Source organism: Lissotriton vulgaris, chromosome 3_1 (assembly GCF_964263255.1).
Source record: "Lissotriton vulgaris chromosome 3_1, aLisVul1.2, whole genome shotgun sequence".
Lineage (NCBI taxonomy): Eukaryota > Metazoa > Chordata > Amphibia > Caudata > Salamandridae > Lissotriton > Lissotriton vulgaris.
In genome coordinates, this window is record NC_141689.1 from 456,222,834 (window position 1) to 456,237,144 (window position 14,311).

Here is a 14,311-nt window from a genome sequence, read left to right on the forward strand (position 1 = left end):
GAAATCCTCTTACCTCCTCTAGTGGCTGTTTGTTATGAAGAGAAATTTCCTTATTTCTCCTGCGGCTGATATTAACATCCTGAACAAATTTACCAAGGTGATGAGGTTAGCGGGAGAGTCTGGTTATTTATTAAGGATGTCACCTTGGGATGCGTAGCGGTGCGCTTTAGCTGGCACCAGCTGATCGTTAACAAAAGTTTGTTGGTTCAGGAGATCTTCATATTTCAAGCTCCATGGAGAAATGATGACGCAGTAGAACTCGCACAGGGATTCGGCGAGAGTATTCAAGCGCCATCAGTAATCCTGACATTTTACTGGTGATTGGTGATTGACACAAGGCTCGTCACTACGCTCAGTATGTGTATGTCTGGGGCACGTCTATTTCACAGCACAGTGCCGATCGGTGAGGAAGGAATCTGAGATTTTAGAAGAAGCAACTTATCACAAGTACAGCGCTGACCTCAAAAGAAAGTTGTTTTTCATTTAACATGTCCCCACGACCCAGATCAGATTCACAAGTAGACCAGTGTCCATTTCAGGTGATCTTGCTGAAAAATTCAGCTATTGCAGGGATATGTGGAAAGACAACAACTTAGCCCAATCGATCATTATGCCGCTCAACCATCTGAATCTCAGGAACTCTCTGACAACAATGGATTTGTGTGTCTGTGGGTTGCAGATATAAAAAAGTGAAGTAATACACATATAGATAGATAGAAGATAGAATAATCTTTATTCGGATGTGCATTATCGATAAAAGTACAAACATTACACATAATCAGAAACATAGTCCATGGTCATTAAAAATAAATCTCAGCATTAAAAATATTCAGTTAAAATATTGCTAAATTATCTGTATCTTTGATATTGTCAATGATGTTAAAGTGACAATGTGCAAAGTGCAAAGTTTCACAGAAAAGTAGCTGGAAATGGGCAGGTCATTAAATCTCAGATAGGTTACAATTAGCACCATTAAATAAAAGTGCAAATGTGCATAGTGCAAAGTATAAATCCAAGCAATACAAAAACCAATAAATACTTGTGGTACAACCTAATCCAGCAATCATCAATTCATAGAATAGCGTGAGCGGATAGCCATTTTCAAGAAAATACACACAGAGTATATTATATGGATGTATGACGTTACAACGCATACTTTTACTCCGCATACCATTACAACGCGGTATTCACAACGCATGCCATTACAACGCATAGCGCTTTGGGGTGCTGGATAGTGGTAAGTATAATTTACTATTCTAACTCCAGTCCCCGTGGACCCTAGGGAAGGTGTTGGATAGTAAATTAAACTTACCTCTTATCCTAGAGCGCCCCCCAGCGCAATGCGTTGTAATGGTATGCGTTGTAATGCCTGCGTTGTAGTGGTAGTGCGTTGTAAAAAATGCGTTGTAACAGGTGCATACCATATTATATCATCATCGTTGAGCTGGAGAATAATTTTATAGTCAACCATAAAATCCGTTATGCCCTTTGCCCTAAAAAACGGTATCAAAAGGTGCATACTGTAATTTTGATAAAAGGAACAAAAGGACAGAAAATGTAAAGTCGACTGCTTCCCTGGATTACCACATGGGCAGTACAAATTCTCAATATCAGGTCGATAACCTATGGGGAAACTCAACAAATACTTTATTGATCCTGATATAAGATGGAAAAGAAGGCTTCGCTCCCAGAGTGTAATATTTTTTAAGAGGTAACTAATGGGTGAAGACAACAAAGAACCGCCCTCGCCTGTCATTAAAATATATTGTTTCACGGATGCTTTGGCTGATTCCTGAGCATATCTTACATCCCCATAGTATTTATATAAAATTTTGCGGATAGTCTTACCATCAATTCCATCTAATTGCTCTGGATTATTGAAGATATGGCCAAGATTAACCGCAATCAAATTCGCCCGTACTTGGGCCAACCAGGGGATATCACAGCCCTTGTCCCATTTTAGGCAATCAGCCAAAATTTCCCTTGTTAATGTGGCTGCTGGTTTTTTCCATACCTTTAGCCAAAACAGGACAGGGCGGGACCTAATGTAATCTTTCAAATAAAACATTCTCAGCTCATTATGGCGTACAAAGGTTGACGATGAAATTGGTAAACCCAAAAGCCTCCTACAGAATCTATTTTCTTCAACCTGAATGCTTTTCAAGTTTATATGACCCTAAATTTCAGCCCCATAGATCATGCCTGGTACACATTGTGTCCTGTAGATTTTCAGCAGGGACAGTACCACCTCAATCCTTTTTGGTTGGGGGAGGTTTAATACTGAATTTATGGCTCTTGAGAATTTTGTCCTTCTATAATTCAAATGTGGTGTCCAAGACCCAGTATCAGAAAATTGTAAGCCCAAATAAGGGAAAGTGCGGGTGCATATCAAAGATTCTTGGCCCAATATAATAGAATTAATGAAACGTTTCTTGGGGCCACAGCACATTAAAAAAGATTTTTTAAATTTGTGCAAAGATCCAAACTATTCATAAAATCTGCAAATCCCCTAATTAAAATTCTCCGCGCATTTGGTGTTCAGCCCATTAAAACAGCATCATCTGCAAATAGTAAGGTGGGCAGTTTGTTACCATTAATTAGAGGAATGTCGGTGGTTTGGATTGGTTAGACAAAACATTGTGAAGTTCATTAATGTATAAAATAAATTAAAGTGGGGCGAGAACGCACCCTTGTCTAACGCCTCTACCGACCACTATATCTCCTGACACTGCCCCCTCCGTGCTTATCCTTACCTGGGCCTTTAAGTCTCTATGCAGGCATGCTAAAAAATACACCAAATCTTTATCTAGTCCATAATCTAAAAGGCGTTGATAAAGCCTCCATCTATTAACAAAATCAAAAGCATACGAGAGGTCCATGAATGCCAGCTAGAAAGGACTGTGTCGGGCGATTGTATATTTCCCTATGATTAGATTGAGATTCAAACATTGTTCCACAGTACCAAGATGGCTGCAAAAACCCAACTGGCATTTATTTAATATATTTTCATCCTCTGCCCAGGTCCTGATCTTGTTAAATAGAACTCTCCCTAATATTTTAAGAGTGTTATCGATTAGGGAAATAGGTCTATAGCAGCCTGGATCAGATCTATCTCTTTTTTTAAAAATGAGGATAATTACAGAGGTTGACCATGTTTCAAGAATATTTGTTGTGATTAAATTATTAAAAACATTTATTAACAAAGGAGCCCAGAACTCCGGCTTAAATTTTATAAGTTCGGTGGGCAGCCCATCCAGGCCTGGGGCTTTATTTCCCGCACTCTGGAGTATTGCATCCTCAACCTTGCTCAAAGACATTTGAGTTTGGATGGGCATAAAATTCTCCAAAATGTCTACGCATTGAGGCGGGGAAGCATATATTTTCGAGAAATGTGCAACCCACACTTAGCTAGTAATATTACAGCTTAGGGGAGTGGATGTGTTGCCAAAGGCTCTCAGGGACTTGGTGGCAGACCAAAAGTTGTTTGTATTATTAGGTTTAGCGGCGCAGGCCAAGTTATTCCAATGTTCTTTTAAGACTGTGTCTCACCTTAATTTTATTCCACTTTTATAATTGAGCCTTAAAGTTCTAATAAGGGTAGGATCTCTAGGGGAAACTGATAAAGCTGCTCGGAGATCCCTATTAGCGCTAGAGCAGATATTGTCAATCCACCTAGGATCAGATTTATGAGGGGCTACCGGTCTGGAAATAAGTTCTTTAATGCCTATGCATAATAGAATGAAGGCGGAAACAGCCTCTGGGTTGGGGTCTGCCAAGGTTAGACACGTCTCACAGAGAGATGGATACGTTTTTACCACCTTCGAGAAGATCTCCCTACAATCCATACCCTTCTTTTTAACTCTTAAGCTGTCAGTTGAGAGTTCTTAATTTCCTGCTCCCAGTTCCCTTCTGATGTTAAGACGAAGGGCCACCCTTATTGAGACCACAATGGGATTATGGTCTCGAAAAGTAGATACCCTGACTTCTGCCCCAAGTAAGTGGGCTTGTAGGGATGGGGATATGAACACATAATCTATGGTTGAGGCTCATCCTACCCCTCTATAGGTGGGAAGAGGGTTAACGTTAGTATTTATAGCTGCAATATCCATCACATTTAAAAAACTGCAGTTTGATAGGTGGTCTAATAGCTCAAAACCTCTCTTGCAAGGGTTGTATAGAAGAGACTGGGAGGGGCTCCCAGTAATTCCTTCTCCTATCTTTGCATTGAAATCGCCCCCAGGCATATCCCTGCCAGTTTAAACTTTCCAAAAGAGTTATCCGGATCCTGAACAAAGTTAAAAAGGTGAACAAAACTAACATTTCGTGTGGTTAAAAAATCATTATTATAAATATGAATGAAACAAATGGAGACCCCCCGTGTATAGATCAAAACCTATTAAATTCACGGAAAAATGGTTAGTGACATCACTCATGACATCACTGATGACACCATCCTTGTGACAGAGTGACAGAGCTCCTTTCACTGTAATGTAACCCTTAAAACACATATTCAAAAATAGAAACTACAATTTTTAAAAAAAATGGAGATAGCCATATTAGTTACAACAACCAATTCAGCAATTCCACCATCTATATACACATCTACTCATTCACAAACAGTTCTATATAGTCACTCATACATATACTCACTCATGATATGTAGTGATACACCTATACATCCTGTTACACACCGACAGTCATCCAAAAGTTACTCACACACGTACTCACACATGCAAATAAACTATTGAACATCCATTTATTTGCAAATAGAGCTATACACACACTACAACCTTACTTCTATTGAAATTTACACTTATTTATTCTCTTAAACAATCACTTATAGAAACATTTACTTATTTAAACAGGAACTCTTACAATCTCTTACTCTCACATATACTCACTTATATACATCAATATTCACATATACTAGATTAAAACATATGTAGTTACTGATAAATACACTAGTGAGACAGTCATTCACTCACTAACATACACATATACACACTCATCCACCCATACAGTCCTGCACATATGCTGTCTTCAAAGCACATACAAACAGAGAGTCAGTCACTCATGCATCTATGTGCTAAGTAATACCCCCACCAAACCATATAGACACTCATACTGATACTAAGAAAAACATCTAATAACCCATATACATACACATGTAGCTACTCACCAACCCATGCAGCCACTTATACACAAAGTGAAACACTAATACATATATTTAAATATTTAAACATTACTCACTAATATTTATTTTTCAGAAAGACACACATTCACTGGATGGTGTCATCAGTGATGTCATGAGTGATGTCACTGACCATGTCATGAGTGATGTAATATGTGATGTCATCAGCAGTGCATTGCACGCGCAAGTTATAGTGAGTCCAACTAACTATAACGTGGGAAGTTCAATGGTTTTATGTCAGTAAAATTTCCAGCTAACTATAACTGGTGTGAAACCTATGGTTTTTTCAGTGAATGTAATAGATTTTTAAATGCTAATTCCTAACTATAACTGGTGTGAAACCTATGGTTTTCTCACTGAATATATATATAAACAATATTTTTACATCTATATTTATGTCATCAATAATTTTGTTTTGATTTTCTTGCACTTACCTTTATAAATATAGGATGTCAACATTTTTGACATCTATATTTATGACTCAATATTGTTGTATGGGGATGCTTTGTGTGTCAATATTTTGTCAGTGAACCATGCCACCCATTTAAACAGTGCTTTGCACATGCCTGAAGACTGTCATTGCTGCTTCTGTGTGCAGTGTTTAAAATGCCACTTAGATCTGGCAAATAAACCTTTTAACAGGCCTAAACCTACCTTTTTCATACATTTAAGTCACACCTATGGTAGGCCATGGACAGCCCAGAGGGCAGGGTGCAGTGTACTTAAAAAGTGGGACAGGTACTTTCACGTTTTACCTGTCCTGGTAGTGAAAATCTTTTAAATGTAGTTCTCACTGCTGCATGGCGTACCTATCCATCAGACTTACATTGGAGTTACTTTATTACATTTAGTGAGCTGTAATTTTCAAATGGGAGCAGGTAACCAGTTAGGTGCCTTTGGAATTGCAATGAAAACTACCATATCCATTGTTATTTTGCACACAATGTCACCCCAGTATGGACCAGGATACATGCAAATCAGTCTTGACCCTGCACCAGTCTGAACAGTCTGGACCAAACTGTCAAACCAGGTGTTCTCTGAACCATAGCACATGCAACCCAGGACTAGTTTCACCTTAGAAATAGGCTTATCATTTGGGTGGAGCTTGCTTCCAATAACATAGTGAGCATGGGACCACGCCTGGGCATACCAGTTCCACTTAGGGCAACACATGAAAGTATATAAAAAAAAGTGATGGATAGAATGCTTGAATTAATCTAAGCCACTCGTAATTGCTCAGGACCGAAACCCAATCCATTGTTATTTTGCACACCATGTCACCTCAGTTTGAACCCAGCTATCTCAAATCATTCTTGACACTGTTCCAATCGGAACGGTCCAGCCAAAACTTTTAGAAAGTTGCTATTTTTCTGCCTTAGCCAATTAGTACCTGTAGCCTGTATCTGGGCCACATGATTGGGTGTAGTTGGCAGTTGAGCTGTGTGTATTCCTTATCGCCAGCAGCACCCAATAGGGAGCTTAACTGTGCCAGGATGAGCCATCACTGGCAAAATAGGAGGTAGAAGCTGGGCACAGCCCCACTGACACTTGAATAGGCTGTGTCCTGTGTCCGCCCATAGGCCTATGTACCCCCTGTAGTTAGTTTGAAGGCAGAACAGGGGAGGAAATATGCCTGTGGACTTCAAAGGGAAACTTCTAGAAGCTTATCCCACACCTCAAAGGCACAACTTGGTATGAATAGTGGACCTCAGGCACCACCACTTCAGTACACTTCTGGATCGGTGGAAACTGCTGGGAAGGTAGACTGCTGAGCTGCTGAAGGACTGACACTTCCAGACTGCTGCCCTGCTGGACTACTGCCTTACAGTACCTTTGCTTTGCTGTGCTGACCCGCTGTCTGCTGTCTTTCTGCCTGGGTGAGAACTGGACCTTTGCCTATTGAAACCAGAATTCCAGAGTGACTCCAATGGCTAGTTGGCTGCCCTCCCGATCTGAAGCCGGGGGGACACAAGGGCTTTCAATGATATTGTTCCTGCACCTGAACTCTGCCATCTGAGAGTCTACCCTGCCAAGTGGTGCCACCCCAGTCTCGGACCTTTGGAAGTGGGCCTAAAATTCTCTGCCAGCTCCTGTGGATCCAGCAGGACTGACACATCTCCTCTGCTGGGAAACCCTACTCCTAACAGAATTGATGCATCGCCACTATTCCATGGATTACAACCACTGCAAAGACCCACATTGCATCGCAGCCCACCACGCCATCAAAACCACTGTTAGGCGATGCATCTCCAGCACAGGCCCTTGATCCCATGTTGATGGCAGCATCAATGCCAGACTCTGCATCGCAGCCTCACAGCTCATCAGAACCGACACATTGCACCAATAGTGCAACACATCCTCGAAGCCGGACTTTGCATCCCAAGCCCTAGCAGACTGAATCCTTGATGATGACTCAGGAATTTACACGACGGCTTTGCCGCATATGGAGGAGATAATCTAATGCCTAGGGTGGTCTCAGCAATGAGGCTGAACATCCTGTGATTCTGGGCAAATCACTTAATCGCCTGTGCCTAAAAAAAATGAATGTGTCCACATGTAACGCAACTGGTGCTCTGTAAAGCGCTCTGATACCCGATCCTTTGGGTAAACTTCCCGCTATATAAAACTCTGTAAAATAAAAAGCAAAAAAAATCTGATTTGAAGCATTGCTTTGATTCCGCAATACAACTTTGTTTTGGATCCTCGAAGTGATCTGCAAACCATGATTTAAAGTAGACTGTGCATGGACCTAACTGGGTTCCTTTACCAGACTACGTTGCATCATTGTTGGCCTGAGCTTGTGACTTTGTCCTGGTTCGGTGCGACCAGATATATACACAGTTATCGCTTTATGACTTTTGGCGCTATTTTTACTAAAGTTGTTACAATTTAATGTCTCCGGGTCCACTAATGGGATTTGACACATTTTGCTCTTGTCCTATTTATTAAACATTAATCTTTTTTTCTAAATATTTTGAAATGTGGTTTCATTGTGTTACTGTTTAAAGTGTTCCACAAATACTTTACACCTTGCCTGACTGCTCTGTGCCAAGCTTCCTGAGGGTTGAGCACAAGATAACTTAAGGTTTGCTTGTGACTTTACTCGGAAATTAATTTTGGTTCCTGCTCTGAAAGGACTTCACCACCCTCAATCAAAAACCTAATTTCTTACAACATTCATAATAATGGCATTGATAAAAAGAATGCCTCACCTAGTATATGCTATATTAAAGTAGATGTTCATGTGTGTCTGTCTGTGTGTGTTCGTGCACAATTTACACATGCTGTATACCTGCTTAACCCAGGTAGGAATTCCGCTGCAGTGCGGCGGTTTAGTGGAATGGGAGGAGCCGCGTCGGCCAACGGACGTGCACAGCACTACGGAGGTCGTACTTGTAATGGTCGTTTGCCAACAAACACAGCGAAGGGGATACTAATCTACAAACACCAGGGCTTGTCAACATATGATATACTTTGCAACTTTTACATAGATTTTTTTTGTAGCGTATGCCATTCCAATTAGCCTTGAGTAGGGAGATATTTTTAGATAGACATAACAACAATGTGGCCGATTATATTGGCGGGCAGACAAAGTCCACCTGCCTTCGTTGGTGCAAAAGGGGCCGTCCGTCATAGGTGCAGCGGTAGCGCACAACAAATTATAATGCACCCGCCACATCCTGTATGTTTACATTGCGGCCGCACCACAATGTAAAAATACAGGTTTTGGATGTGGATGTACAATGTGGCAGGCACCGTGCGGTGCCTGCCACCTTGTACATGCACATGCAGGAGGGTACCATAGGTACCCCCATGTGCAGCAACCCACCCCCCCTGGGAGCCCGTAACGGGCCCCCAAAGGCACTCTCTGCCTCTTTTTTTTGCGGCTGAAACTCTGCCGCAAAAGACAGGCATCCTAACATCCACGCGATGCCTGCAGAGCACCGCCTCCATTTCCCCATTGTACCGGGTCCCGCAAGGTGGGCGGAAAAGGACTGCCTTGCGGGAACACGGGGGATGGTCTTTCCGTCAGCCACAGTAGCTTTCTCATTCCCACCGCCATCCTAATTTGGTGGTGGGAATATTCAGGGTGATGGCAGGAAGTCCGCCACCGCCAGTCCGGTGGTGCTCACCGCTAGCCCGGCGGTGGCAGACTTCCTGCCATCGTAATCGGCCCCAATGCCTTTTGCAGCCGCATATGGTTGTAATAGTTATTGTGGCTAATGACATCAGAGAGTATCATACTTGCTGGTTTATGCTCTATAACATAAGGTGATAATCGAGGGTCTCGCCAAGCCAACTAGTATAGACAAAAAAGATATGGTGATTATTTTTGATTATTTTCCAACGATGGGGTATGACAAATTGTCATGCACAGATTATAGCTTATCTTTGATGCAGCACTTTAGGCCTACCCTCTTACCATTCGTCCTTTGATGGACCTTTTCTTTTACGACCGAGAGGTGGTGGGAGTTCACATTACATCAATCAATTTCAATTAAGTTTGTAACCCATTTGGCTGCACAATAAGCACCAGGAATCTGTGACTATGGTTAAGAAGGTTGATGACAAGTGTAGTATCCTGGGTTGCTAACATTTATGCTGTACCTATGGAACCCTGCCTGGGTGATGTAAGATGGATTGTTGGGAGTGGGAACTCACAGTTGGAGAAGGGCTGAGCACCTGGCTGGGTGCCCCTTGTGGGGCTGATAACTACTGTACTACTATGCTGTAACCAACCTGAATACATCCTCATGAAATACTACTACCACTTGGACTTGGTAACTACATTCTACTAGTGACGAGTTAAACAAAAGAACCTGCGTCTACCTCGCAACTCTTAGTGGAAGTGTCTGGGAACCTCAAGATATCTTCACTGCTGTCAACCAACTGTCAAGTTTGTCCCACCAGTGACCTCTGCACCGGTCGCCCTCATCAGACTTCAAGTTTTTTCCCGTGCTGTGCCCCAGCGAGGGTAAGCAAGACACTCTACAACCCCTGTCTTTGGCTGTGGTTTCTGTGAGGGTAAGAAGCCACTCTTCAACAACGTTGCTCATGTGCTGAAACTTCAACACAGGGGGAGTCTACCTACGTTTCTGTGTTTTGCTGTGCCTTCAAGGAAGTGTTAGCCTATCTTTGCCCGCACACTGTCTGGTTAAGAATTGTGCTCATGTCTCTGCAGGCTGTGCCTACAGCCCATTAACTTTTGTTCTGACTACGCATGTACCCAGCACGTCTCTGTACCTCAAATTCATGGAGTATTCTTCGTCATTAAGAAATCAATTTGTAAAAAAAAAGATCAGAATTACTAGAAAATAAATCGGGATCGGGAGAAAATTACTTTCAGTTAAAGGACTCTGTAATTGAAATCCTCTTACCTCCTCTAGTGGCTGTTTGTTATGAAGAGAAATTTCCTTATTTCTCCTGCGGCGGATATTAACATCCTGAACAAATTTTCCAAGGTGATGAGGTTAGCGGGAGAGTCTGGTTATTTATTAAGGATGTCACCTTGGGATGCGTAGCGGTGCGCTTTAGCTGGCACCAGCTGATCGTTAGCAAAAGTTTGTTGGTTCAGGAGATCTTCATATTTCAAGCTCCATGGAGAAATGATGACGCAGTAGAACTCGCACAGGGATTCGGCGAGAGTATTCAAGCGCCATCAGTAATCCTGACATTTTACTGGTGATTGGTGATTGACACAAGGCTCGTCACTACGCTCAGTATGTGTATGTCTGGGGCACGTCTATTTCACAGCACAGTGCCGATCGGTGAGGAAGGAATCTGAGATTTTAGAAGAAGCAACTTATCACAAGTACAGCGCTGACCTCAAAAGAAAGTTGTTTTTCATTTAACATTTTTATCATTTAAGCATTATTAGTCTTTAACTGAACTTGGCTCTCAAGAAGATTTATTCACAGTAAGAAGAAAGCTCTCTATGGCTGAATACCTGGTTAAGCTTTAATTTTGTTTAATTTATGTGCCTCGTTTCTTCATCATTTCTGACGGGGGGTGATGGGTGCCTCAAAGTATTATGCTCAAATCTCAAGTGCTTTGTTTATTTGGGGTTATATATTTGTTGTAGGTTACCTTCAAGTATGCACCATTCAAGAACAACTGTTGCTTGTCTTTCATCGCAGTGACAGGCACACCTTTGATCATGGTTAAATAGCATTCAATCTTTTGGTTATGTGTCAAATGCCTCACTTATGTGCACGTTTTCGGAAAATGTATGTTATGTTTCACATGCGTTCCTTTGAGCATTAATCATACTGTATTCCTTTTTAATGTTGTGCATAGTACACTTTCGCTTTCAGGGTGCAACACATTTTGTTTACTCTGCACATTGTATTTCTCTGACTGCAACTTCTAGTTTTCGTGTTTTAGTTTCCTCTCACAGTGCATAATGTTTTTCTTAGTATGGTACAGTGGAGTATAGTTTAATCCTCACAGTTCACAAATTTTCATATTATTGTACAGTGCACAACAATGTTTTGTTTTCTCTGTTGTGCACTATGCTTAGTTTCACATTTCGTTCATTGGATGGAGTACTCCTTACCTATACCTCACCTACCTCACCTATACACAACATTACTATCTCTACTGAGGTGCGTTCTTTAGTTGTTTTCGCTCATTGTCATGGCGGATAGTGTCTTCCTTAAGTTCACGAGATGTTGTGTGAACTATCATCCCACTTACAATAACACAACTTAGTCACCTCTCCGCGAGGTGTGTTTGGGGTTTCCCCCTATTTCATGTGTCTCATTTTGCTAGGTTTTTCCCGCATTTATTATGCACATAGTCTCTTGACCTCCCCGCGAGGTGTGTTTTTCCTCTCCATGAGGTGTGTTTGGGGTCTTCCCCAATTTCTTGTGCATTGCAGTTGACCTCCACTCGAGGTGCGTTGTGTGGATGTGTGTCCCGTGCTTTCTAATGCACACGTTTGACCTTTCCTAGAGGTATGTTTTGGGGTTATTACCCAATGTGGTGTGGATTATAGTCCCCCTCACACATGTGCACTTTTGACCTCTACGCGAGGTATGTTTAGGCGTTATTTCTCAATGTTGTGTGGATGGTGTCCCACTCACACATGCATGACTCTTGACCTCTCTGCGAGGTATGTTTTGGGGTTATTTCCCACTTTCATGTGCATATCACTTGACCTCCAGTTGAGGTGCGTCGCGTGGACGCGTGTCCTGCATTCACTAGGCACATTTTTTTACCTCTCCGGAAGTGCGATGTGGAGTGCACGTTTACCTTTATTAAGGTGTCTAGTGTGGGTCATATCTTTTTGGGTAACAGTGCACGTATCCTTACCTCTACTTGCCCATGCATTAGCAAATGTTTACCCTCAGCGGGTGTATGGTTTACACCATACACTCTGGGCGTTTTTCTTTATTGGACTAGTTTCGTTTTCCACACTGTAGCCCAGTTATTTTTTCCTATTTCTAATTTATTTGATGGAGGAGTATGAGTATTTGCATTTCTCTTCTTCGTCATTTTGTTTCCTCCTGATGTGAGCTGCCTTCTTACATGCTTACCTGGCCAGTAGGTGTGCAACGGGGAGTCATTGATGGTTTCTCTTCCTATTCTTTGTCCTTTCTGTTTTCTTTTCTTTCGTGCTTTGGAAGGGATGATGTGTGTTGTTCTTTTTTCTTATTTCCTTTCCCTGTTTCTTTCCGCTCCTCTTGCATTCTTGTTCTGGTCACACCTTCACTTGAGTTCTACTCTTTTTTTCTGGTCTTTCTGCTTTCTTTGTTCCTCCAGGCTGCGTCCACTTCTTCTCTTTTGAACATTGTGTTGTTCCTAATATGGGCGCTCCTTTTTGTTTTCTTTTTGGAACGAAGGAGGTTATGTAGTATCCTGGGTTGCTATCATTTCTGCTGTCGTTCTGGAACCCTGCCTGGGTGATGTAAGATGGAATGTTGGGAGTGGGAACTCACAGTTGGAGAAGGGCTGAGCGCCTGGCTGGGTGCTCCTGGTGGTGCCAATAATTACTGTACTACTATGCTGTAACCAACCTGAATAAATTCTCATGAAATACTACTACCAGGATGTACTTGGTTACTACAACAAGTTAGCAATTAAATGAAGATACTATGGTCTCAAAAACACAAAATAACAACTGGGAAACACAACCTCCGAAAGAAGTTTAGGCGTTCAAGTTTGAGACAAACAAGAAGTTCAGTCACAACAATAGAAAAGATCAATAATAAGATCTGGAGCTCAGAAAAGAGTTTGTGGTCCTCTTTTCTACACATGAGTAAAATCTAGAATTATCTAATTTAAAGTCCAAGCTACAATTATAGTTTGGGAACCTCACAAATCAGGCTGCAGAAAATAGGGAAATACAGGGAAGTGTGGGCAGTGAGAGAAGGTGTCAGGTTAGCAGAATCTCGGTCAAGAGTCAACTTGTGTTAGAGGAATTTTGAGTATTAGCCCAAGCCACTCTCGGCAAGAGTCAAAGAAATAAGCATAGGCATCTAAACCTCACAAAGTCTGAGGAAAAGCGGCTATAACATCAGAAAGTGTAGACTCCAATTAGCACCAACCTCACTCAGGTACTGCCCCGTGGTTCACGTCATCAGGGGTTCCATTGTTCTTCTCCTTTATCACATTGTAAGCTCCAACATTTACAAAATGTTCCACATTGAACATGAGAAAGACATCTTCCTTGCTCGAACAAGCCATGTTGTAATATTGCTGAATAGGTTTCTTCAGTTAACTCTCCATGTTCCTTTTTCAAGGACTTCTTCTCAAATTCTCTCCCTCTATCGCTAATACAAAGTTGTATCTATTCTCAAACCAACAATGTGTGTGAACGCACCTGCACGGCAAAAGTCATTCAAGTAGAAATGGAAAACAGTATTTTATGCAGTGTGGAAAACAGGCCTAGTAACGGCACTATTAGAATATTATATCAATGGTGCACCATTAATATGCATATGCATGTGCACTTTCAAACACAAATTAATAAAATTTGTCAGTACATTAGATTCATATTGCATGTGGCATACAGCAAATCTTTAATAAGAATGTGTAAGCATGGCTAAGAGCTACATTTTATATGAGATATACGTTAAACATTAGTTCAAACATTACATAAACCCACTGTCTTTTCTA